Here is a 23213-nt window from a genome sequence, read left to right on the forward strand (position 1 = left end):
CATAGCTCTTGCATTTTATCAGTTTATACTAAAATTTTAAAAATGCTTAATGCAATAAAAGCCTAGGGCAGCACATGAAGCTTCCTTCCCATCTACTCTTGTGGCTTGGCATGTGCCATGAGCATGTGGCCAGAAAGGCAATCTACAGTATTAAATTTGACCCTAGTGTTACTATTCTTGTAAAAATTCTGCCTCTGCAAATTCAGTAGGTCACTTTTGTGGATGCTATGAATGGGTGACGAGCTGAAGACAAACAACCATTGGAGAAACTGCAACAGTAATGAAAAGTCTAGGTTAGCTAGTTTAAAATTGGTGGGTTGCTTTTATTCACCCCAAGCCACTGGGGGAGGGAGGGAGAAAGAGAGATTTTTCGAGAGTGATTCTTTTGTCCAAAGAATTCTTCCCCGACTTACATTCTTAGTTAACTCCTGCTCTTTCTTTGATAGCCAGTTGAAATCTTATGTCTTCTGTGGGACTTTTCTCTAGTTTCTTCTCTAGGCAGAATTCCTCTGTCTCTCTCTGCTCCCTATATGCTTGATAGGGCACTGCAACGGCGCTGGCCCCATGGGTTGTACCATTTAGTCTTCATAGCGTCTTTCTCGCTGCCTGTGAGCTCCTGAGGAACGGAGCTCCCTCTCACCCCCCTTTTACTCCCATCATTTGCCCACTGCCAGGCACAGTGGAGACAGACAGTCCACACTGGTGAAAGTGAGGGCATGTTGGATTCAGTCCAGGTCTTGATGATATTTCTAGAAGGAACCTCAGTTTACCCCAGAAAATAGCCCTTTAGTGTCATGTAAGAGTATGTTTTGGGGGCCACTGGTCTTCCAGTCTTTTCTCTGACATTCCCAACTGTGTATGTGCTTAATATTAAATATAAAATTGCTCATGACCGGATACGATATCCAGTACCACTTCAGAGGCTGGAAATCATGGCTGTATAATTTTACGTCAGTGATACATGTATGTTAGAAGATGCTGTTGAAGTGTTTTGCAGCATTGCTTTAATTATAATAAAAAAGAATCTCTGGAAGCTCAGGATATGTCTTTCATTATTAATAAAAGATGTGAACTTTAGATGTGAAACGTTCCATGTTTTAAGACTGGAGAGAGAAAACCCAAACCAGCATATTGAAGTGTGGAGGAGGTGTGCAGTGGTGCGGACAGTAAGGAGAAGCACTTTCTCAAAGGCCTTGATGGGGAAGGCCCTCAGAGCTTACCTGTCTAGGAGCTGTTTGCTCAGTACCTATAGATATCCTCTCCTTTCTACTGCCTGCGACACTTCTGTGTCACCTCTGGCTCCTGTCCCATCCTCAACCAACCTGACAAGGAAAAATTCACACCAGAATGCATCAAAAAGGAAACAAGACACAAAACAATCCAAGACAGTTAACCCCACTGGGTCGTGTGTCACAAAGTGAGGGGCAAGACCACCCTGGACTGTCAAGGTCTTTGCCCTGCCTCCTTTGGGTTTCAAAGGCCATTTCTTCATTTCATCTCAGCCCTCAAAGACAGACTCTAGTAACAAAAGTTCTGGGGAGAGGTAGCTGTAAATGGAGAGGCAAGAACTTCTGGTTGAGAACTCCATAGCTCTGCTCGTGACATGAAGAACTTAAAAGCTGTGGGAAGCGTAATTAGCAAGCTGTGCTCTTTGCTCTGTACTCAGATAGCATTTCTGGACCGAATATCCAGACTGGTTCAGTTACTTGGTGGCGTTTCAACAGCTCCGGTCCATTAAGCACAGGTAATGGTTTGTTTTGAATGAAGATTAAATCCTGGTAGTGAGGCTTTGTTTCTGCAGAAATATTTGTATTTCTGTATTTAATATCCTAAATACTTTTGTATTTGTATTTAGGATAATGGAATTGCTGACTATGATTTTTCCAAAATACGTGGCAAATAATATTTATGTTCTCTTTTAATCCCAGATTATCCCTGATCCAATTCCAGAGAAAATACTTGTATCAGTCATCCGGTGTTCACTTAGTGCTCTATCCTGTTGAGTGTGTAAATGCTATGGTTATGCAGAACTAGGAGAAGATCTCTGCAAGCCAGGATTGTTTATTGATTTCTTTTTGTGGAGACTGTGAAAACTGAGGTGGATTCTGAGGAGGAGAGTGCTCTTGTGTTATGGTAAAAGAGAGGAGAGGGGGTTTCCATGTGAAAGAATGTCCTGGGAGTGGGGACGAGTTGGCTCATACAGAGTTAGGTATGAGTTGGCTTATACAGGGGACTACAGGTCCCCTGCTTCTGAACTGCCACCAAGGGCCACCTCAAGCACAGGGACGTGGCCAACCGCACAGTGTAGAGTAAGACCAGGTACGCTTTTGGGAACGTGGCTTTTTTTCCCTGTGTGTGTGTGTGTGTGTGTGTTTTAAAGGTCACTTTCCATATTTTACTTACATTTTAAGACTGACTTTTTTTTTCCCTCAAAATCACATATCCACGCACCTTTTTCTTTTTTGTTGATTTCATTGAAAATTAAATGGCTGGCTTATTAAACAGACAGACACTGTAAGCAAATACTCTCTCTGTTACATGGAACACACAGGAATGACCTTTTTTTTTTTTTTTTTTGAGAGGGAGTCTTGCCCTGTCACCCAGGCTAGAGTGCAATGGCACAGTCTCGGCTCACTGCAACCTCCGCCTCCCAGTTTCAGGCGATTCTGTTCCTCGGCCTCCATGGTAGCTGGGATAAGAGGTGCATGCCACCATGCATTATCCACTAAAAATACAAAAATGTTGTATTTTGTATTGACCAGGTCAATTGACCATATTGACCAGGCTGGTCTCGAACTCCTGACCTCAGGTGATCCGCCCGTCTCAGCCTCCCAAAGTGCTGGGATTACTGGCGTGAGCCACCTCGCCTGGCCAGGAACAGCTTTTAATAGAAATCCATCGAGCTATCTTCCCTCACCTTTTAGAAATTATAAATATAACAACAGCCCTAAAGAGATTTTTGATACTCCCAGTAGTCAGCACTGACACGGTTTCAAAAATTAACAGAGTTTGGGACTTTAAACAGTTTAAACTGCAGCTCTGCACTAAACAAGATGTATTTGTGTTTTTCCTTCTTGATACCTGTAGGTTTCAGAAACACATATCTTTCCACAGCCATCTGACACTGCTTATCATGCTCTCATCTGGTAAATCTGAATTCTATTGTGAATACTCCAGGTTATACTTAAATGACAGTGCCTTATAACAAGAGAACAATATAATCATGCTGCATTTTTCCTCCTGTTACCTGAAAGGGTCTCACTATGTTGCCCAGGGTACATTTGAGCTGATCTCAAGGGACCCTCCTGCCTCAGCTTCCTGAGTAGCTGGGACTATCGGTGTGTGCCACTGCACCCAGCACCAGCTGGAATCCTTTTCCGTAATGTGTGGGTGTTTTGCATTGTGATATTCAGTCAAGACATTAATGTGAGTAGAAGATTATTGATTTAAGACAAGTTTGAGTTCAACTAAAATTAATTCTTGTGTGTTTGTTCTGGTGGCTGTGGAAGCTCCTTATTTTCTTTGAACTTTGTTGGATGTCTTAGCTTGTGAAGTCCAACTTTAATGCTATATGATTTTTTTTTTGCCATTTTGCTAACACACTAGTTAGCAAAATGCATTCACTCCATGCATTCACCATTCCACTGGAACTGTTTATTCCCTTTACATTAACTTCTGTTACAGATTTAAGGCTCCTGGGTATTTAGGCTCACAGGTTCACATTCTATGTTCAGGCTGTATATTCTATGTGTGTCATTTATCTGTGGACACTGCCATCTTTGCTGCTTCAAAGTAGCCTAACTCTGTGGTCTGTGTAATTTTTGGTAAATTATAGTGAATTTTTATACATGAATAGCTACTCTCATAATTCCAGGGAAGAGAGCTTCTCAGGCATTTAGATTTTTCTGGATCAATACAATTTACAAAAAAGTGGGGCTGGGTGTGGTGGTTCACACCTGTAATCCCAGCACTTTGGGAGTCTGAGGCGGGCAGATCACGAGGTCGGGAGATCGAGACCATTAACATAGTGGAACCCTGTCTCTATTAAAAATGCAAAAAATTAGCCAGGTGTGGTGGTGGGCGCCTGTAGTCCCAGCTACTTGGGAGGCTGAGGCAGGAGAATGGCATGAACCTGGGAGGCGGAGCTTGCAGTGAGCTGAGATCGCACCACTGCACTCCAGCCTGGGTGAAAGTGATGGGGAGACCCACAGTGTGTCAAGTTTTAATTTTCCAATTAAGAACGTTACTGTCTGCTGTCCTCATCATTTTATAAAGAGAGGATCTTTAATAGCCAAATGTAGGAAGGATGTGATCTCAAAATAAGTCATGGACCCATACAGTGAATAGATTTAGGTTTTTAAAAATGTACATTATTTCAATTTTTCTTGCATCACTACAGATGAATGGTAATTTTGTCAGGGATAGGCACTGATCCTGCCCACAGACTAGCAAGAGATCATGTATGGTGAGCCTGACTTTCTTGCCTTTCAGGCCTAAAAGCCTGTGATTGAAGAGTGAATTGCCAAGAAGGAGGTCTAACCATATTGTATGCTGGAGCCTTATCTTTCTTTATATTGTATTTAAAGAGCAGCTGCTGCTCTGTGTACTCTGAAAGGACTTAGTGACGATTGTGCCACATACCAGCTATTGATGGAAAGTTGGGTGCATTAGGTAAATAGAAAAATAATTCATTGCACAGAGCAGGATGCTTTAATTGTGAAGAGTCCAGGCCTGGGTTGCAAAATAGGCCAACAAAAATATTCTGAAGACTTTATCTCATAATATAGCGCTAATCCGTAAACTACATTTGGCCCCTGTACCAGGTCACCAGATATCCCACATCTCTTCTTCTCTTTCCAGGCGGCACATGGTAGTGTCTAGTATTTAGTGTTCTCTTAGTAAAAGTGAATGATCTTTAAGATTGCTGCTCCCCAAGTCATTTGCATGCTCACCTCACAGAAGGATTTATTTTTATTCATGTATTTTGGTATTCTAAGGAGATCCCAGGAAGAGTTTGCCTGGTTAATAGTGAAATTTGACCTTTCAAGTTATTTTACTTTCAGGAACATCTCAAATAGAGCTTCATGTTTGTTGAACCTTTTCTAAAATAGGGATTTCCATTGATTTTCCAAGGAAATGTAATGGGATGACTTTAGTTTGAGAGTGAACATTCTGAAGATTAGATACAAGATACATCACGAAAGAAATACAGATTTAAAAGGAACTTTCACGGTCATCTAGTCCAAACTCCTATCTAGCATAGAAGAAATCTAAGAGTTCAAAAGGTTAAATTGCACAGGATCATTTGTAGGAAACCATATGTATGGCCTGGATGAAGAAGAGTATCGTCTGGTTAATGAAATATTCCATGTAAGGATTATCCTCTACTGGTGCTCTTTTTGCTTATGGTTTAGTTGCAGAGAGACAACACAATGGGCTTTGTCCTTCCACCCCCTACCAATATAAGGAGCTTTGATGTCTGTAAGCACCGCACATTCAGAGGGGGACTGCTTTCACCTTCTACAGGAGGGTGGTAGTGAGGCTGTGGCACCCTGCCCCTGTCTTACAGGCTGTGAAGTTAGAGTGGCTTTGTGACAGCAGAGGAGGGGTGTGTGTCGCAAAGGTCGAATCCCTGCTACCTCCAAGAATGGGGTTGAGGGGGTGATGGATTTAGTAGATAGCCTACTCCTGCCCACTTTACAGAGGTGCTCACTGAGGTCTGTGGAGGAGGGAGGTTAGCTCAGGGCCACAACCTCAGAAATGGCCCATGAACTGACTTCTGCTCTAGGCAGTGCTTTTTTTCACCTACCACAGCCAGTTATTACCAGGAAAATCAACTCTAGTTTGAAATTTTATTTTGCAGCTGTAGTTAATACTTTGGATTGAGGTTGCTTTGGGAGTAAAAAGAAAGGTTTGTATTAAGAGGAGTTAGGACTGACACTGAAGGAAATAATTTGAAATTTGAATGTTCAGCTTTTCTGGCAAGTCTTATTATTTTGGTAGACCAGAAAAAAGGAACAACTTGTCTCTAAATGTAATAATCATTACGATGATGATGATTTGGTATCCCGGAATCTCCCATAGAGCTAGCAGATTGAGCCTGTATATAAACAGATGAAGGCAGGAGTGCCTTGTGCAGTGGCCTCTCCAGAAGTCATGATTGCAGAATCTCCCTCTCACATCTTGGCAAAAAAAAAAAAAAAAAAAAAAAAAAAAAAGCAAACAAATTTTATGTTTCCTGAATTCTAATGAGCACTTGCATTTTTACTTCATAAAAAGCATGGTTTCTGCTTTGATTCAGCATATTTGTTTTTACATTTCATGGAGAAACCTCACAGTTTACTGAGTAGAAAATAAATTACAATGTTGAACAAACAGAAATGTTCTTTTAGCTGTATTCCCACTCAGAAGTGAATAAGGCCAACTTGACCTTTGAGAAGCTAATTTGAAGCTACCTTTGATTTTATACTTGTTAGTATTTCTTTTAGTAGTTCATTCTTTGCCATTGTTTGAGGATGTACAAAAGGTTGTTTTGGCAAACTAAATTTGCTAAAAGGCATTTATATTATAGCTGATTTTATGATAGAAGGCAACTTTGTAGAAAAACTAAAAATTGGTTCCTATAAATGAGTATAATATGTAATTAATGTATGGGTAAGGTTATAGATACTGCAGGTAGAAAATATTTTCAACTGGGTTCTGACAGATCTAAATTCTGCAGTAAAATACATTTCGTGTCAATATGTTTTCAGATAATAAGTAGCGTCTGATTTGAATATATAGTCCATAACCAGGTGGCCATCTAAATAACTCATATCCATCCATTCATTCTTTTATTTGTCCATCCATCCATCCATCCATCCATCCATCCATCCATCCATCCATCCATCCAAAGTATGTCATGTTCAGGCCCTGGACTAAGTGCTAAGGAGACAGCTGTGAGTACAATAGACAACTCAGGGAGTTTTTCATACAGTGGGGAAGTTCTAATGCAGTTTGTGATTTTTTTCCCACTCACTTTTTTTCTAAATGGGTGAGTCTTTAGAACAGGGGTCCTCAAGTCCTGGGCCATGGACTGGTACCTGGCCTGTTAGGAACCTGACTGCACAGCAGGAGGTGAGTAGTGGGCCAGTGAGCCTTACCTCCTGATCCACCTCCTGTTGGATCAGCGGTGGCGTTAAATTTTCATAGGAGCATGAACCCTAATGTAAACTGTCCATGCGAGGGATCTACATTGCACACTCCTGATGAGAATCTAATGTCTGATGATCTGTTACTGTCTCCCATCACCCCCAGATGGGACCATCTAGTTGCAGGAAAACAAGCTCAGGCTCCCACTGATTCTCCGTTATGGTGAGTTGTATAATTATTTATTTATATATTACAATGTAATAATAATAGAAATAAAGTGCACAATAAATGTAATGTGCTTGAATCATCCCAAAACCATCCCCTGCCCCCAGTCTGTGGAAAAACTGTCTTCCATGAAACTGGTCCCTGGTGCCAAAAAGGTTGGGCACTGCTGCTTCAGAAGATGCAGTAGTCCCCACTTCACTGTGGAGAGTACATTTCAAGACCCCCAGCAGGTGCTTGAAACTGTAGCTAGTACCAAACCTATGTATATTAATACTTCGTTTTTTCCTATACATACGTATCTGTGATAAAGTTTAATTTATATATTAGGCACAGTAGGAGATTAACAAGAACCAATAATAAAACAGAACAATTATAACAATATGCCAACAGCACTACTTTTACACTTTAGGACCATTATTAAGTAAAATAAGGATTACTTGAACATGAGCACTGCAGTACCATGACAGTGAATCTGATCTCTGAGAAGACTCTTAACTGGCTGATGGGCAGGGAGCGTGCACAGTGTGGAGACGCTGGACAGAGGAAGGATTCACACCTTGGATGAGATGTAGCAGCATGGTGTGCGATTTCATCACACTACTCAGAATTTAAAACATATGAACTGTTTATTTCTGCAATTTTCCGTTTAATATTTTTGGACCACAGTTACCTGAAACCACAGAAATCAAAACTGTGTTTTTGTAACATTAAAAAGACCTCACTCCCCTAACCTGCCTCTGCAGTATGCAAATTTAGGTCATCAGAAGCTCATTAGAGGAAGATTTTGAAGACATTTCTTCGAATACAAATATGTTGTTTGAGATGTGAATACATCTGCAGTAAAATACATTTCCTGTCAATATGTTTTCAGATAATAAGTAGCGTCTGATTTGAATATATAGTCCATAATTGGGTGGCCATCTGAATAACTCATATCCGTCCATTCATTCTTTTTATTTGTCCATCCATCCATCCATCCATCCATCCATCCATCCATCCATCCAAAGTATGTCATGTTCAGGCCCTGGACTAAGTGCTAAGGAGACAAGCTATGAGTACAATAGACAACCCAGGGAGTTTTTCATACAGTGGGGGAGTTTGAATGCAGTTTGTGATTTTTCTCCTACTTGCTTTTTTTCTAAATGGGCAAGTCTTTAGAACAGGGGTCCTCAAGTCCTGGGCCATGGACTGGTACCTGGCCTGTTACCTGGTACACAAAATATTTACCAACTACTATGTGAAAGGCATTGTGCTAGATATAACCAGTCATGGGTCATTATAGGCTAGGCTAACTTCTGTAACCCATCAAAATGAGAATCAGCGAGACACAGGGTAGGAAAATGTTCTTGATGGGGAAGAGTTAAGAAAGGTGTAGGTTCTGAAAAGTCACTGGAGAACCTGGGACCCCTGCGGCTTCCTCCCTGACTCTGTGGCAGTGTGGGAGGAAGTCTGAATGATGTAGTTGGCGAATTCAGGCTCCAAAGTTGAAAAAAACCTAGATTTACATCTAACCTCTGCAATCTCAGGCCAGCTAGTAAACCTCTTCCAACCTGTCTGTAAAACTCATCTATGAAAAAGGGCTAGACATTAGTTCAGAGGTCAGCGAAGAGTAAAACCCTGCTTTGTTTCCTATTTTTAGGAAGAGATGGGGAACATCAAAGGTGGGACTGTGATTGTGATGATAAAAATCTTCTCAAAACATCTTGAGGGAGATGCAAAAACCTTTTTGTGCTGGACGCAGTGGCTCATGCCTTTAATCCCAGCACTTTGGGAGGCTGAAGCAGGCAGATTACCTGAGGTCAGGAGTTCGAGACCAGCCTGGCCAAAATGGCAAAATCCTGTCTCTGCTAAAAATACAAAAATTAGCTGGGTGTGGTGGCAGGCGCCTGTAGTCCCAGCTACTGGAGACTAAGGCACAAGAATCGCTTGAACTGGGAAGCAGAGGTTGCAGTGAGCCGAGATTGCACCACTGCACTCCAGGCTGGGTGACAGAGCAAGACTCTATGTCTTAAAAAAAAAAAAAAAAAAAAAAAAGCAGAGTATGAATGGAGAAAATAATGTAAAGTCTTCTTTTTTCTTTAAAACTTCTTCCCTGTTTAGTTGAATATATTGTATTTTTTTATAAGTCTAACCAAAGGACATTTCCAGGTCATTTTTCCTGACACATCTTTTTATTATGATGATTATGCATGCATATCCAGTAAAATGTATATTAATCACTGTATTTTGCAAGGAAAATAAATATTGCCTTGAGAAGGATAATTGGGCAACAGGATGATAAAACTTCTAGTTGAGTCAAATGATAGGAGATTTTAACTCTGTAAGTTTTTAACCTGTATAGAAACCATATGTTTTGCTTTTGTTTTTTCTGGTATTTAAGATTGACAGCTTAAAATGGCGCAGGGATGTTAGTAAGATAATTGCGCCTTTGCTACTGCTTTGCTGTACTTGAATACATTTTCTCTTTTAGCTTTGTAGGGCTCCACACAACAAAAATCCATTACGGAAGCCTAGAACAACATACCGTGAGTCCTCCGAGACATGGACCTTTTTGTGACATGGTTCCCTAGGCAGCAGCCTACTCTGGCAATGTAAATTTTTAGTCAGGGAGAGTGGCATTTTGCTTGCAGTTCATCATGACATTTGTTTTCTGACTGTTTAACCTCAATTCCTTCATTAGTACATAAGGATAATAAAATTCTACCTACCCTTATACAACTCAGGAAGAGACTGTAAAAATTAATAGTTTAGGCCTAGTGTGGTGGCTCATGCCTGTAATCCAAGCACTTTGGGAGGCTGAGGTGGGCGGATTACCTGAGGTCAGGAGTTCAAAACCAGCCTGACCAACATGGTGAAACCCTGTCTCTACTAAAAGATGCAAAAAATTAGCCAGGTGTATAGGCACGTGCCTATAATCCCAGCTACTAGGAAAGCCGAGGCAGGAGATTTGCTTGAACCTGGGAAGCAGAGGTTGCAGTCGCCCGAGATTGCGCCATTGTACTCCAGCCTGGACAACAAGAACGAAACTCTGTCTCAAAAAAACAAAACAAAACAAAAAATTAATAGTGTAATGTTGGAAGCACCTTGGACTGAATTTCTCATGTAGTGGTGGAAAATGTTAAATAAAAGCCGATATTCACATGAAGTGCTTTCTAAAAACATTTTAAGAGCAGTATTAGGTATATTGGATGTAATGTTGTACCATAGGGGAATATAGTTTTGTTCTTTAAGAAACTGAAATGAATAGAAGAACTTGAGTTTAAGGTGTTGAAATATAAACATTAAGTACAGAAGGAAGACATTTATTCTAAGGCCTGACAAATGAAAGGTAGACTATTTTTCATCAATTAATGTCTTCACTTGGGAACCCAAAGGCAAGTAAATTCTCTAAACTCAGCTTAATGAATCACTTAAACCTCTGGATGAGAGTTTATTCAGTGGAACCAATTTATTTGGCTCCAGAGTTAATGCATTTTCCAGGAATATTCCTTGGGAACTATAAATTGGTGAGTTCTCAGAGGAGATCCAATAGAGCGATCCCTTCTCCCTAGCCTGAGTTCTGAACAAATTGGGAAAGAAGGTATTCTTAGAGTCATCAGATGAAGAACAAAACATCACCTCTATTGTGGCCAGAACGATACTGGAGACATAGCTTAATTCCAGAGAAGAGTGTCTGCCCAGAATTAGGCAGGGGCGGGGAAGGTAGGGCGGTGGGGGGCAGGGAGTGTTCCAGGTAGGATTTATGAGTCTGCTCCCTAACAGTAGCTCAGATTTCACAACAGTTAAAACGGAAAAAAGGAGGAGGAGTTGGTTGAAGGAGCAGAGAGGAAAGCCAACTTTGTTCAGGGAAAACCCCTCGTTATAGAAACCAGGAATAGGGAAGCAGCATTCCTGTTAGTAAGACTGACGACTCTCTCAAATTCTCCCACTTAACCCTTTAAAGCTCATTGGCACTGGACACTAGCAAGAATCTTGGACAAAGCGCTGGGAATTAGTAAAAGAAACGTTGTTTCCTTTCACTGCAGGTTTGTTCATTTTAGCCATCTGGGATTATGTACACCCCTTTTTGCTTGCTACATTGTATCTAAGAGTAACAGTTTTCTACTTTCTAAAAGGATTTAGGAGTAGGGTTTGGTAAAGAGGGATTTTGAATCATCCAGGGCTTATTCGTTTTTTCTTTTCTAATTTACTTGGGTGGGTTTTTGTGCAGTTTACCATCTTGGCCTGAGCTGATCACGGTTTGAACCATGGATATAACTAAGGGTGGTTTATGGATGATTCACTTTTCAAAGACTGTGACCCTGGTCCAGGGCTTAACTCACTAATCCTCTTTCAAATTTGGGTTGTACAGCACTGGAAATATTTTGCAGTGATTTTTAAAAACAAGTATCACTTATCCAACTTGTTATGGAGAACAAATATTACAGATTTTTATCAGTGGGCATTGTTCCTAATCAGCTTACCAGCCCTGACGTGGTTTGTTTAACTGTGTTCCCAATCTTGCTGTTTTCTATTCTAGCTGATCTAGAGCCTGACTGTATTAAAGGGGTCTACCTACAGGTAGTGGCATGGGTCATAGCGGAATCAAGGCTGTACCGTTGGCCATGGTCTGTCACCTTCTCCTCACCTGAGCTGCGATGGGATGTTCTGTGGTAACTCTTTCTCTTCCACGGGCTGTTTACTGAGTTTTGAGCCTGTTAGGGAGGGAGATGGTAGAGCGGCATATACCATTCAGCAAACAAGTGTTTAAGTGCCTGTGTTTAAAGCCAAACCCTGTGAGAAATATAGAATGTAAAAAAAAACAGTATTTGTGTTTAATGATTCTACAGTCTGGTTTAGAGAGGTAGAAGTAAGACAGAAACATGTGAAAAGATAATGATTAAAGGGTTAAATGACAACGTAAGTCAGTTCAAAACACACTCAGGAAGCCACTGCTGTGTGTTTGCCACTTGACTGGTGCTGAGGGTATGAGCATGAGAGATAATCTGGGCCAGCAGTTCACATTCCCATGGTGTGGCAGGCTATTCAAAAGCTACTGTGGCTACTATGTAAGAAAAAAGCCCTAGGGAATGGGATATAAAGAACACAGATCAGAGAACAACTGATTTTTACTGGGCTCAGAGAATATTCTAGAAAGGAATGGATGTTGGAGCTGGGCCTCAGTGATTGAGTAGGAGTTCGCTGGGTAAACAAGGCTGGGGAGTCCCATTTCAGAATGGAAAAGCAGCATGAGGCAGGGCAGAAATGCTGGGCTCCGCATGGTGTGTGGGAAAGGGCACTAGAGGGCTTTGACGACTGAGTAGAAGTTCACTGGGTAAACAATTCTGGGGAGTCCATTTCAGGATGGGAAAGTAGCATGAGGCAGGGCAGAAATGCTGGGCTTCTCACGCTGTGTGGGAAGGGGCACTAGAAGTAATCCCAGAGGGTTCTGGAGTCAAGTTGAGGAGGGCCTAACTCCTTCCTGAGAATGAGATGCTACCTTCATGAGGCAACCGAGAACTACTAGCACTTTTAAGCAGGTAGATGATGTCAGTGAGTGGACTAGGGTGGTGGAAGGCGAATAGGAAAAAAAAGATGTGGGTAGCAAAAGAAGAGGGTGTGAGAGATGCCATTGAGGATAAATGGATTCGGCTTGAGGAGTGTTCAGAAAAAGCCAAAAGGATGCTGAGAAATGAAACTTGAGAAATGGAATATTATTGGAATGAAATTATTGGAATAATCATGGTATACACTTAATAGGAAAAAAAGGGAGTTGGAAAGTGAGGTACCATTATGAAGGAAACTGATGAATTTTAACTATTTTAACAATAGTGTCACTTTTGTTACTGTCCATATTGCTTTTATTTTTACTTATTTTTTTGAAATAGGGTCTTACTCTATCACTCAGACTGGAGTGCAGTGAAGTGATCTTGGCTCACTGCAGCCTCCGCCTGTTGGGCTGAAGCCATCCTCACACATCAGTCTCTTGAGTAGCTGGGACTATAGGTGCGTGCCACTATGCATGGCTAATTGTTTTTATTTTTGTGTAGAGACGGGATTTTGCCGTGTTGCCCAGGCTGGTCTCAAACTCCTGACCTCAAGAGATATGCCTGCCTCAGCCTCCCAAAGTGCTGGGATTATAGGTGTGAACCACCACCCTGGGCCATGTTGCTTTTAATTCCATCCACTTTCAAGTTAGGTAAAGAACCATATAGGTTGAGTATCCCTTATTTGGAATGCTTGGGGCCAGAAGTGTTCTGGATTTTGAATGTTTTTTTTCAGAGTTTGGAATCTTTGCAATATATTCATATATTCACTAGTTCAGCATCCCAAATCTGAACATCTGAACTCTGGAAAGCTTCCAAATCTGAAACTTTTTAGTACCAACATGATACTCAAAAGAAATGCTCACCGGAATATTTTGGAGTAGAGATTTTTGGATCGGGGATGCTCAACCTATAGTAGTTGGGGTCACAGTTCCTTGAAAAGTTATAGAGATGTCATTAGCTCTAGGGAGGGTGAAGAGATCACAATGTTTGAAGCTATACTACACCTTATATAATTTGAGTCCTACTCAGAACAGTGCTGATCTCCTGTCCCACAACAGAAGAGTGAGTTAAACTAAGGATTAGTAGATTTTAGCTTATGTTTATTGCTAACTGGAGTAGGTTTGTATTCTCAAGGGAAAGAATTCAGCTTCGGAATTTCTATCCCCATTTAAAGTCCGATGGTCTTAACGTATTGATGTTCACAGGGTAATATATGCCTCTGCTTGAGTTTCTTAGGCAACACCAGCAGAACTTCCCCTTTCGGGATGTCTTTTTGAGGGACTTTGTCTTGATATCTGCACTCCTTGGAATCACTACAGCTTGCTGTTGTCAATTGATGGTCCTGAAATCTCTCCCTTTCTGTCACACCCTTCTCATTGTTCATGCTCTTTTTCAATGTAGATGTACATATCCCATCAGTGCACCTGGGGGCTCTTATAACTTTCTGTATCTTTATAAATTTTTAAAAATAGAATATAAAGATAAGGAATATTGAGTATGAAACCCACAAATGAAGATGCATCAAATTACATGGATATTTTATATTTACCCATATCTAAATTTGAAGAGACTTAACTTTGACATTGATGTGAGAGCCAGTATTGTCTAAGCACTACATAATTCTAATTTAGACTATTAAGATTTGTCCTACTGGCATTACTGATGTGAAGGGAGCTAAAAAGCCTTGGGACAACTAGACTTTTGTTTCTTGATTCCATTTAAATTTGAGCCTTCCTTGTAGGAAGAATTATACTTGATTGCTCTAGTCTAATTTCAGAAGCATTTTGAATGCGTTTTTGAATAAATATTGAGTTTTATGGCGGGCAGGGGGGTTGGGCAAAGATTTGAAAAATGGCAGATGACTTTGCCCTTCTCTTCTAACCTTCTTCTTTGGGGTATGGACAAAGATAGGAGGTATGAAATTGGGCTGACCAAATACGATGTTATTTTTCAGAATAATATTCGGTGAACATGTACACAGTGTTAGGCATGAACTGAGATTTTGAGCATGAGGCTCAGGAGACCCATGTGTTGTTAAATGACATGGCAGTGCCAGGAGGGGAAGGGAATTGGGAGAAAGTTGTCCAGGTCAAATATGGTCGTGCTGAATGTGTGAGTGGTTGAAGTTTTTATGTAATTAAACTCAAAGCTAAATTCTAGGAATTTTATATTTGAAAGTTTGACTTGTAATAGAATTTTAGTTCCTGGCATATAGTGGGCTATACATAAGGTGGGCAAAAGAATAGATGAGAAGCTTCGAGGCATAGTGACAGGTGTTGAGGATGTAAAGAGGGTAGAGACGTCCTTCTCCTACCTAGGGAACCTTGCCTTTGCTGTGTCCTGTGTCTAGAGGATTTCCTCCTCCCACCTTGCCCCCAGATAGCCACTTGACTTGCTTCTTTAGCATCTTTATATCTCTGTTCAAATTCCAGATAATCTGTGAGGCCAACCTAAACTTTCCTTAATCTACTTGGAACCTGTGTCAGCCTTCTCTAATCTGTTTTTCTCCATAGCATTTTATAGTAATTTAATGACATATAAATATATATATAGCTATTATTACATATATAATATATATGTATAAAATTAAATATAACTGTTTTATAAGTCTATTTTGGCTGGAGTTTGGGGAATCTAGAAATTTGTTAGGGATAAATTTAGAATGGTAGGTTGGGGACAAAGAATGGAAGCTCTTGAATGAAGTTGGTCAGATGTATGATGTATATGTGTTATTTGACCATCACTGTTCAACATTGCAGAGTTATGAAATTTATTTTATTCACTAAATATTTATTGAGCACCTTCTGTGTATGCTCTAGGCAGTTTTAGGTATTAGGATAACGCATTAGTGAAAAAAATATGCAGAAATCACTTCCCTTACAAACTTTCCCTTCTAATGAAGTGAAATGTAATCAATTACTTTGGTCATAAGAGGTTGATGCCCTCTAGGAAATCATGACTAAAAATCAGATCTGATGTTCGGATAACCTGAAATGGGACGATGGCCTTGACAAAAAGAAAAAGAACGAGTGTTAGAACCAGCGTGGGGAGAGAAGAATGTTGAGGGCTTACTGAGCTTTGATAGTTTGTTTGGAGATCAGGGAAAAGAGGAGCTTTTGGTTCCTCTAAGATTTGAGTCTTGGTAACTGAAAGGATGGCAGAGCTCCTAAGGATTGTCAGAAGTGGGGGGACTGTTTTGTTGGGAAACTGTGGTATATAATTTGATATGTTTTGAATTCGACAGTTGCCATTTATCTTGTGGAAATGCCCAGGAAAGGGCTGGAAAAGTGCATCTGTAACTCAGAAGAGAGGTCAGAGAATGGGATTCATTGCAGTAGCTGATATTTACTTATTTATCTATTTAAAAATAGTCTAGCTCTAAGTAAATGAGTTAATAGAAAACACACAGTATCTGTCCTTTATTCAATGTCATGGGGTGACAGTTGCGATTTTAATTTGGTATCCTATCATCAATGCTTATCGGTGTCACAGGAATACGTAATATTTCTGAGCAAGTCTAATCATGCAGTACTTCACCAAAGGGAAATTATATTTCTGATGCTAGGTAATGGCTATTTTATGCCCCCACGTTGCATATTACGATTGTAGCTAAAATAGTAGCATATGTTTTCCTTATCCACATCAATAATCAATCCATTCTTGAAACTTATTAAGCTACTCACAATAATAAACTACTACTACTAAGATCTGCTGCTTGATTATTAAGAAATATTGATGTGAATATAAAATGTTTGGGATTAGGTTTAGACTCTTAAAATTGCTTTAGCTGATAATACATTTTATGGTCATTCATAGCAGTTTATATTCTTCATGTCTTTATTTTTGGGGATACTATAAAATGATGATACAGAAAATACCTTTTAGATTTTTCTGTGTGAAAAATCTCTATATCAGAGCAAAAAGCTCAATTTACTTGTCCTTCGACACAATTTTATTTTTAAGAAATATTACATTTCTATCAGAAGCCAACATTTGGATTGTAATGAAAATGTTATTTTATTTATTTATGTTTGCTCTGCATACACCTAAAGGATTTGATATAAGTAACCAAGAGTGTTTTTTCTCAGCATCCTATTTCTCCGTTGTATGAGTGCATTGGTTTTAGGTAAACAATGGAAGACACAACTGAGAAATAATAGGAAATATTTCCTGTCACATTACAGGAACTACTGAAGGGTGGTGCCACTGTTGGTTTATGTGGCCACTCAGCCATATTTCCACGGGCCAATTTCTTTCTGTTTTTCTGCTAAGCTATTTCAGCATTTTAGCTTTTCCTCTTTGCTTTGTTTACTCATGATTGCCAGATGGCTACGTTACCACTAAGCATCAGATTCTGACAAATTAATGGTTAAATGTAAGGGAGAGATTTTACTCTCTTGCATTAAAAAAATAGCTTTATTGAGATATAATTTACCATAATAGTTACTCATTTAAAGTAAGCTAGTCATTGGGCCAAATCTTGAATAAACTCCCATTCACAATTGCTACAAAGAGAATAAAATAGAATACAGCTAACAAGGGAAGTGAAGGACCTCTTCAAGGAGAACTACAAACCACTGCTCAAGGAAATAAGAGAGGACACAAACAAATGGAAAAACACTCCATGTTCATGGATCAGAAGAATCAATATCGTGAAAATGGCCATACTGCCCAAAGTAATTTATAGATTAAATGCTATTCTCATTAAACTACCATTGACATTCTTCTCAGAATTAGAAAAAACTACTTTAAATTTCATATGGAACCAAAAAAGAGCCCGTATAGCCAAGACAATTCTAAGCCAAAAAAAAAAAAAAAAAAAAAAAGCTGGAGACATCACGCTACCTGACTTCAAACTGTACTACAGGACTACAGTAATCAAAACAGCATGATACTGGTACCAAAACAGACATATAGATTGATGGAGCGGAGCAGAGATCTCAGAAACAACACCTGACCTTTGACACATCTGACAAAGACAAGCAATAGGGAAAGGATTCCCTATTTAATAAATGGTGCTGGGAAAACTGGCTAGCCGTATGCAGAAAACTGAAACTGGACCCCTTTCTTAAACTTTATACAAAAATTAGCTCAAGATGGATTAAAGACTTAAATGTAAAACTGAAAACAGTAAAATCCATAGAAGAAAACCTAGGCAGTACCATTCAGGACATAGGCAAGGGCAAAGATTTCATGACGAAAACACCAAAAGCAATTGCGACAAAAGCAAAAATTGACAAATGGTATCTAATTAAACTAAAGAGCTTCTGTACAGGAAAATAAACTATCATCAGAGTGAACAGGCAGCCTACAGAATGGGAGAAAATTTGTGAAATGTACCCATCCGGCAAAGGTCTAATATCCAGAATCTACAAGGAACTTAAACAAATTTATAAGGAAAAAAAAAAAATCAAAAAGTGGGCAAAGTATATGAACAGACACTTCTCAAAAGAAGACAGTTTTGCGATCAACAAACATGAAAAAAAGCTTAACAGCACTGATCATTTAGAGAAATGCAAATCAAAAACATAATGAGATACCATCTCACGCCAGTCAGAATGGCAATTATTAAAAAGTCAAGAAGCAATAGATGTTGGCGAGCCTGTGGAGAAACAGAAATGCTTTTATACTGTTGGTGGGAATGTAAATTAGTTCAACCAATGTGGAAGACAGTGTGGCGATTCCTCAAGGATATAGAACCGAAAATACCGTTTGACATGGCAGTCCCATTACTGGGTATATACCTAAAGGAATATAAATCATTCGACTATCAAGACACATACACATGTATGTTTATTACAGCATTATTCACAATGGCAAAGACATGGAACCAACCCAAATGCCCATCAATGAAAGACTGGATAAAGAAAATGTGGTACATATACACCATGGAACACTATGCAACCATAAAAAAGAATGAGAACATGTCCTCTGCAGGGACATGGATGAAGCTGGAAACCATCATTCTCAGCAAACTAACACAGGACCAGAAAACCAAACACTGCATCTTCTCACTCATAAGTGGAAGTTGAATGATGAGAACACATGGACACAGGGAGGGGAACAACACACACTGTTGGGGGGTGGAGAGGAAGGGGAGGGAGAGCATTAGGACAGATACCTAATGCATGTGGTGCTTAAAACCTAGATTGTGGGTTGATAAGTGCAGCAAACCACCATGGCATATGTATACCTATGTAACAATCCTGCGCATTCTGCATATGTATCCCAGAACCTAAAAGAAAAAAGAAAATATGCCATGAAGTGATCACTGTAAAGTGGTTATTATTTTTACACAGAAACAATGTTTTTGTTGCACTTTTTATCCTTTTAAAGGCTGAACAGGAAATTAATTAAAAATACTGAATACTTTTGTCTAAAAGCAAAGATAATGACTGTACCTCTGTAATAACTTTACATAGTAAAATTTTCTTCTGAGTTACACTATGTACGGCAAAGATGGTCCTTGGCATTTTTAAGAGGCCTTTCTCAGTAAGTATATATACATATACAAATAAAGTTTTTAAATTGATATTATTTCTATCACAAATGTGTGGCCAGGCACAATGGCTCACATCCGCAATCCCAGCATTTTGGGAGGCCAGAGCAGGTGGATCACTTGAGGAGTTCGAGACCAGCCTGAGCAACATGGCAAAACCCATCTCTACTAAAAGTACAAAAAAAAAACACACACACAAAAAAAACAAAAAACCAGACATGGTGGCGCACACCTGTAATCCCAGCTACTCAGGTGCCTGAGGCACAAGAATCTCTTGAACCTGAGATGCGGAGGTTACAGTGAGCCAAGATCATGCCACTGCATTCCGGCCTGAGCAACAGAGTAAGACTGTCTCAAAACAAAACAAAGCAAACCCAAAACCCCCCAGAAATGCGTTATTCATAATAAAAACTTTGAGAAAAAATAATTTTGTTTTTGTTATTTGAATTTACATAGGTTTTTGAGAATGCTTTGGATGGCTAGGATGATAAAGGCATTGAACAGTACAGTGTATGTACTTGTTAGGCACCTGTGACTATGCAGACCAGGGGAATGAGCAGTGCTGGGAAGTCGAGTCTCTAGTCAGTCCTGGAGAAAGAGGCTCACGGTTAGGTAAGATTGGGTGTAAGGGAAGTCCTCACTGCCTAACTGGAGCTCCCATATCTGCTCTCAACATTTAAAAGCACTTTGGCCATTGAAGATTGTTCACTTTGGATTATGTTCAAAATGTAATAATCTTATTTTAAAAACCCCACTCCCTCCTGACCCAGCCCAGTCAGTATGAGCTGTACTGAACTGAAGTGCATTTCCATGTAAACATAGGTAAAATTTCCTATCTGAATTGTTGCGCTTTTTTGGTTCACACCCATTGATGCCTTTCCTGTTCCTAATTGACCTTTTTAAAAAACTCACAAGCTGTTTTGGTACGAGTTCCACCTCAGTCAAGGAAAGTGATTCTTCACCTTGTTACAACATTGAAAGGGAACTTGGGCTCTGTATTTCAGGTCACTAGTGTGTTAAAAGTCAGTTTTCTAGAATGTCCTTTAAAATAAGTTGATTGCCTATAGCACTGTTATTGTATTAACAGGAGAGTCTTACACAAATCTCAGCGAAGCATAATTCCCTTTAATTAACACTAGAAATAATGTGGTTTATGATGAGTTTGCTAAAGAATGGTTCTTTGTGCAACTCCCTTGAGCAACAAGTGAGTTGGATTAGTTTGTTATGATTTTAAAGTAAATTACAAAACTTATATAAATAAGGAAGTACTTTGGGGGAAAAGCATAGGTGTAGATTTTCACAGGGCTGTTTGTCTTTCAGATTAGGGCAGTTTCATTTAGTTTTAGAGCAAGAAAAATTCCTCCACTTCAGAGAATTTTTTTGTGGAATTCTGGTTATATGTGTCTCTATGTATATATTTGGTTTTTTTTTAGCCTGTCAAAATTTACTTTTCTCACAGTATTTTGAAGATATAGGGTGTTTATATTGTTGGAAAGTTTTGTGTTCCTTGCGTTTTTTCATGGCCGTGGAGTTAATACAAGATGCATTGTACCATAATCCCCAGGGAATGGTGGGAATACTTATGAAGACTCTCTGTTTGCCAGACACATGCCATATCTTATTTCATCATTAAAATATTCCTTAGAGGTAGATGTTATATCTGTTTTTCAGCTGAATAATCAGGTCGTGAGACATTAGTTGCTCAAGGTCACTTAGGTAATGACTGAGACTTGGACCAACTACCATTCTCTTCCCTATGCACTGTATGCCTTCCCCTATTTCTAATAAACAGGTTCTGATTTTGGCTTTAGATAATTGCTTTTCAAAAAGTGAAAGACCCTGAGTAAACAGTGTTAACAGACAAGTACCTTTCCAGGTGTAGTGGGAATTAAAATAGAGTGGTTTTTAAAAACATTTTCAGATAAATGCATTTTATTGTAAATTGTAGTATTTTGAATTTTAATTGGATTTAAAAAATACTCTTTCTGAAAACTAGGTTATTAGACAATCTATTAGCTATGTAAAGTTGGAGTGTGCAAATTGACAGTGGTATTTCACAGAGAAATGAAAGAAAAATGAAATAGTGCTGAATTTTAAACCCAATTAAAATTGCTCTATGTGCATGCTTATTACTAAAAAGACCTTATTACTCTAATTGTTATCACCAACACACCTGAAATAGTTAATACATAATAAACCAAATTTGCCATACTTATCAAGATTGTAAAACGATATATTCATTTAGTGAGTGCATTGCATGTGAAGGAGGATGAACTATACCCCGTGCACAGTAAGGAGCACCTGAGGAGCAGGCTTGCAGTATATAATTACAGGGTAGAGAATGAATCGAAGCCAGCTTTGGAGGCATGGAGACAGTTAAGAGATAGGCATAAGTCTAACAATAGATGATGGATCTTGAAACGAAGGCACTGGTGATGGGAATCAGCCAAGTGGATGCATTTGGGAGATTTTTCGAGAGGTGAAAATGGCAAGACATAGCTCTTGGTTGTTTGTAAGGGAAGAGAATAATGGAAGAGATTTCTGGCTTGGGTTCCATCACCAGAGGTGGGAAATGAAGACAAAGACACAGTCTGAGGGGCGGTGGAGGGAACTCAGCTGTTAAATGCTAACTTTAAAATATCCCACTGGAGATATTTCACTGGGCAGTTTAATAAAGGGATATAGTCTCAGGACAGAGATTTTGATTTAAAATGCTGATTTTGGAGTCATGAGCATTCAGGCGAGGATTGACGACATGTGAGTAGATAAGAACAGCCATCAAGAACGTGCTCAGAGAGAAGAGGTGTTAGGGTGGAACCCTGTCAGGGGGAGAGAGCCAGTAACGGAACCTGCAATGGAACTACTGTCAAAGAAGAAGGAGACCAGGAGAGTGTGGCACTGTGAAACCCATGGGAAGGGGCAGTGTGAGAAGTACAGGCAAGGCTATCAGCTGCTGCAGAGCAGGCGATCTGGTCTCCCAGGCCAAAAATGTGATTTAGTGGGAAACGTGGTGAGCAGTTTCACTAAACTGATGGGATGCGAGACAGATTTCAGTAGATTGCAGAGGAAATGGTCAGGGAGGAGGTGGTGATGGGAGTGGAGATAAGTTTTTGAAACAGTTTGCTGTAAAGATAAAGTAAGAGGGTATTTTTTTTTTTTGTTTTTTTTTAGAGGAGAAAAATCTATGCATATTTAAATAGTGTTGAGAAGGAGCTAAGGAGAGAGAGGTTAAAGGCTCAGAAAAGAGCTGGTGGATGAAAACCCTTGAGTGGTGGTGGCAGAAAGGAGCAGATGTTTACTCCTGGAAAAGAGGCGGCGGGAGGAAAGACTGGCAGGAGGTCCCGGCAGGAAGCAGAGACAGTTCCTTCTGATGGTTTTACCTTTTCTGGGAGGCAGGTGACCTTGGTGTTAGAATATTAATGATGTGTATGCAGAGATGCTGACTGGTGGGCCTTTGGGCTGGATTTAAGGACGGCTCCAGCTGGCACTGTGTTTCGTAAATTGTGGAGTTTAAACACTTGGAGGCATGGCCCCAATGATTCCGTTTTTCACAGCTCTGCTGTCCTCACTTCTGGAGACATTTGAGGTTGCGTCTCTGTGGCGGTGATCTGGCCTTCTATAATGGAACGCATTATTAGTTTTCTTTAAACTGTAAGAAAGTAAGTAGGTGAGTTCAGGCGGCATAATGAGAAGATAGCCCTGCTGAAGGTAAGTGACCATACTTGTGTTTTCCAGAGTGGGGCGCTAGACCTTTCAGCACTGCCGACCTTTCTGTCACCACCTCCCGCTTCTCTGACTCGGATTCTGCTCTGGCCGGCACTTACTCTGTA

General features: G+C 39.8%; 1 protein-coding gene across 1 annotated transcript in view; it reads left to right on the forward strand.

Annotated features, from left to right (window-relative positions):
- Positions 1-23213, forward strand: part of LOC105482236 (carbonic anhydrase 8) — a 99441-nt gene that overhangs the window by 16255 nt on the left and 59973 nt on the right. The window lies entirely within an intron of this gene.

The sequence above is a fragment of the Macaca nemestrina genome, chromosome 8, assembly GCF_043159975.1.
Source record: "Macaca nemestrina isolate mMacNem1 chromosome 8, mMacNem.hap1, whole genome shotgun sequence".
Lineage (NCBI taxonomy): Eukaryota > Metazoa > Chordata > Mammalia > Primates > Cercopithecidae > Macaca > Macaca nemestrina.